The sequence below is a fragment of the Sinocyclocheilus anshuiensis genome, unplaced genomic scaffold (genome assembly GCF_001515605.1).
Source record: "Sinocyclocheilus anshuiensis isolate Anshui unplaced genomic scaffold, SAMN03320099.WGS_v1.1 scaffold131, whole genome shotgun sequence".
NCBI classification, from domain to species: Eukaryota; Metazoa; Chordata; class Actinopteri; order Cypriniformes; family Cyprinidae; genus Sinocyclocheilus; species Sinocyclocheilus anshuiensis.
In genome coordinates this window covers 392522-397342 of record NW_015548193.1, presented here as the reverse complement: position 1 = coordinate 397342, position 4821 = coordinate 392522, and the positions used below count along the sequence as shown (strand labels likewise).

The following is a 4821-nucleotide window of genomic DNA, read 5'->3' as shown; positions in this document are numbered from 1 at the left end:
ACACACACACACACTCTCTCTCTCTCTCTCTCTCTCTCTCTCTCTCTCTCTCTCTCTCTCTCTCTCTTGCTCTTTCTACCTTTTTTATATTGTCTTTTACAAACACGCACACATCCACACACACACAACAAAAACACCAAAACAAAATCCATTATTGTCTACCAATGCCACCTGAAGGCATATGTGACATGTACAAACTGTCGCCGGAGGGCGAGGGCGGGCGCTGAGAATTGTATTTTTTTTTTCTGCGGCGTGAAGGTTGAGTTGAGTCATTTTGCACCCAATTACACCGCAGTAAATTTGTCGGACGGTTCTTGTCGCGCTGTATTGATCCGCCGTGTCACCTTGAACTTGTTTATTGACACATTGAAAGTGGGCCTCTCGATTTAGTGCCACTCAATTATGACATTCATATGACGCCGCTCCTCGCCTGTCACTGTACGTTTGACTTGTTTTTCTCCCCCTCCTCCCCATTTTCTCATCCTCTCTCGCTCTCTCCATCACCTGCCATCTTCTCCTGACCTTTCCCTCAGACAGATGGCACTGTAGAAAGCGTGCTATTAGCACACATGTCATATTATTCCTCAAACACATCCCCTGCTCTTTTTTTTGTAAGTGAGAGGTACTTGTTCAACAAATGGATTTTCAATTTGCCGCTTGTGGGCCCTTTTTTTCTTCTTGGGGTCGATGTAAAAAAATCACTCTGAGAGAGACAAACGGAGGCCGTGACAGAGTGGAAAAGTTCTTGTCCTGTTTATTTATTTATTTATTTTTCAGGCTCTCCGCGATCAAGGTTTATATCACTGTCTAAAAAGTTTTTCACCTTCAAACTGTAATTTATCTGCGCTGAGAATTTTTTTTTTTTTTTCTGCGGCGTGAAGGTTGAGTTGAGTCATTTTGCACCCAATTACACCGCAGTAAATTTGTCGGACGGTTCTTGTCGCGCTGTATTGATCCGCCGTGTCACCTTGAACTTGTTTATTGACACATTGAAAGTGGGCCTCTCGATTTAGTGCCACTCAATTATGACATTCATATGACGCCGCTCCTCGCCTGTCACTGTACGTTTGACTTGTTTTTCTCCCCCTCCTCCCCATTTTCTCATCCTCTCTCGCTCTTTCCATCACCTGCCATCTTCTCCTGACCTTTCCCTCAGACAGATGGCACTGTAGAAGCCGCGCTATTAGCACACGTCATATTATTCCTCCAAACACATCCCCTGCTCTTTTTTTGCAAGTGAGAGGTACTTGTTCAACAAATGGATTTTCAATTTGCCGGTTGTGGGCCCCCTCTTTTTTTTTCTTAGGGTCAATGTAAAAAATGACTCTGAGAGAGACAAACGGAGGCCGTGACAGAGTGGAAAAGTTCTTGTCCTGTTTATTTATTTATTTATTTTTCAGGCTCTCCGCGATCAAGGTTTATATCACTGTCTAAAAAGTTTTTCACCTTCAAACTGTAATTTATCTGAAGGCCACTTCTTTTGTTGGAGAAAACATTAGGAAGCTACTGTGAAGCTCTAGATTGTTTTACTACAACTTACTAATATTTTGAAGTAGTTAAACTGCAGTAAATCTGGAAAAAATGTAGCACTGAAGCTATTTGGGAATATCTTTTAAATATGAATGTGTGTTTAATTCAAATGTGATAATATATACAAAAAAAAAAGTTTGGGTAAGTAAGTTCAGTAGTTTTTTTTGTTTTTTTTTTAAAGAAATGATTATTTTTATTCAGCAAGGATGCATTTATTATTGATCAAAAGTGACAATAAAGACATTTATAATTTCCAATAAATTCCGTTCTTTTCCAACCATTTTTTTTTTTTTTTAAAGGTTTCTAAAAAATATTAAGCAGCACAACTGCTTTCAACATTGATAATAAGAAATAGAGGCTAGTAATGATGCTGAAAATTCATCTTTGCATCACAGGAATAAATTACACTTCACAAAACATTCAAATAGAAAAAAAAGCTATTTTAAATTGAATAAATATTAAACAATATTTCATAATTTTTCTGATTATAATGTATTTTTGATCAAATAAATGCACCCTTGGTGATCTTCTTGACCCGAAAACCTTTGAATGGTAGTGTATAATCACATTATAGATCATTTTATTAAATTACATTTTACTAACTTGATTCACTTAACCACTAGTTTCAAAAGAGGTGACAGCATTAAACATCAATTTTAACAGATTAATTTACTCTGAATAGCACCAATACAAGTAGATTACCCTAGAATTTAAGTTATAGTGATACACAGAAGCATTTAAGTATATTTAGTAAAACTATTACAAAAATGCTGTGGATTATTTACACCTGAGACCAAACAATTAAAGTAGGAGAAAATCATAAATGCTTTTAATTTGTATTTAATTTTTTCAAGCATCAGAAATAGTCATTGGTTTAGCAATTGGTAAAACATTTGGGTTGACCCTTCAGCAAAAATAACTATATCTGTATATATAAGATATAAAATTGTTTCTAAATGATCTAAGCGGCCATACGTTGCCCAACAAAGCCACACTGGCCCCTGATGAGACTGTGGCCCTCGTCACGGAGGTCTGAGGGGCTCCTGTAAGTGTTGACCCCAGACAGCAGCGCTGCAGCACAGATGCTCAGATCCATCTGCTCGCGCTCGGGGTCAGAGATCACCTGTGAATTTCTGATTTCACTCCATCCATCAGCTTTATGATGGTGATGTGGCAGTGTATGCAGAGAGGACAGGGACCGCAGGGGCCCACCGGCTAACCTTCGTGATCTGACTCTGCTGCTCAGAGAATGAATCAGTAAATAAAGAATGGATTTATACTGTTCAGAAGTATGAGGTCAGTACTTAAAAAAGAAAGAAAGAAATAAGTATATTTATTCAGAAAGGATGCATTCATTTGATTAAATTAAAAAATTGATTAAATATAAACATTATCACAGCTTTTTACATAAATATTAAGCAGAAAATTTTTTTTCAACATTAATTATATAAATCTTTCTTGGAGTGATGATGCTGAAAATTCAGCTTTGATCACAGAAATAACTGACTTTTTTAAAATATATTGCAATAGAACACAGTTGGGTAACACTTTATTTTAAGGTGTCCGTGTTGCACGTTACAAGTACTTACTATTATAATAACAATTAATTGTGCATAATTACATGCAAGTAACCCTACGCCAAACCCAAATCCTAACCCTAACTATACAATAAGTACATGTAGTTAATTAATATTACTCAGTATTTAAATGTATATACATGTAAATATTTTCAAAATATATGCTGTATGTATGTGTACTTATATATACATAATAAATATACATGGCACACATACATATACATATATTATGTAGACAAAAACTTTTATTCTGGATGCGATTAATCGCGATTAATCGCGATTAATCATTTGAAAGAAAGAAGCTGTAGTTTTATCCAACAGATGTTATCATGGATTGTAAAAAAAATACAAATAATAATACAAAAAAAAAAAAAATCCTGAATCATAGTCAATCATTATATAATGCAATGCGGTTTGTTAATATTATTAATGAATGCTAAATAAGTTGTCACAAATTAAGGACTAATACAATTAAATATTCTTCAAAATAAACAAATTAATGAGTACATTTGAATCTAATGGTTTTGTGTCATTTGAATTTAATCTGCACCTCTGTCGCGTTTTCGAACACATGGGCTTGTGTGTCATTATCATTATATTATTCCCCCCAAATTCATAAGTGTAACTACAGCAGGCCTCAAGGGACACAAACCACTCCTGCCTCCTTCCTGTCACTTCCTCTGCTTGTCACCCACTTAAATAATGACAATTTAATTTGCCATCTAATTGGACCTGTAAGTTATTTAAATGAAGCTCTTGGTGTGTGAAAAGAGGGCGGCTGAGACACAACATTAACAGCGTAGTGTACTCTCCCATTTTAATGAGAGAGGTCAAAGCAATGAGATGATGTTAAACAAACATCACTTCTCCTTCTGCTTAAATGCCACTGAAAGGAGCAGCAGGCCCCGCTCCGACAGGATTTTATCTTCTCTTGTCCATTCTTTAAATAACATTTAATCATCTCATCCACCCTTCATATTACTAATGGAGCTCCGCGAGACTTGTTTGGCATCTGTTAAACCCTCAGCGCTGGACTCGCCGCTGCTCTCCGTGATTAAAATCACCCACTCACGTTCGTTTAATTTATTTCATTCACTAAAATCTTCAAGCAAATGTTTTTAATACCCACCGATGGTAAGTAAAAATAACCTGGCCTAATATCTTAAGATTAAATACATCTTTTCGGGGAACTAAGCTGCCTTAAGCTCGTGTCCCTCTCCGTCCCGTCTGAATATGGGGTTGTTCTGAAGTCCTGGGTAAAGGGAGCACAGCAGCGTTACTTTAAATGATGATTTAAATACATTTGGTTATTGGATGGCATGGATTCGGTGAACTGCGTACACTTACAGTTTTGGGGTTTAAGGAGAATTTCATCATGAAATTGACAGAAAAGTGCAGAGGGCATAGATACAGGAGCATATGAGGGTAAATCAAAGGTAAAGATTGGAAAAAAGACTTTAATGCATGAGAGCTGCTTACTTTTAATTTTCTTTATGGTGGAGGAGGGGTTCGGCAGAGGGATTTCAGTTTGCCACATTTTTGAAATATGTTCAGGGGTCATATTTTATATTTATACATATATTAAGTCCACTTATAATATTAGTTAGGGTTTAATTTTTTTTTTTTTAAAGGTTTCTAAAAAATATTAAGCAGCACAACTGCTTTCAACATTGATAATAAGAAATAGAGGCTAGTAATGATGCTGAAAATTCAT

At 36.0% G+C, this 4821-nt stretch overlaps 1 long non-coding RNA gene across 1 annotated transcript in view; it reads left to right on the top strand.

The window, feature by feature from the left end:
- Positions 1-2631, top strand: part of LOC107653126 (uncharacterized) — a 22384-nt gene extending 19753 nt beyond the window's left edge. Inside the window, exon 3 of the long non-coding RNA XR_001630187.1 lies at positions 2621-2631. This is a non-coding gene — a long non-coding RNA (uncharacterized LOC107653126). The remainder of the gene's footprint in view (positions 1-2620) is intronic.
- Positions 2632-4821: the final 2190 nt, after the last annotated feature.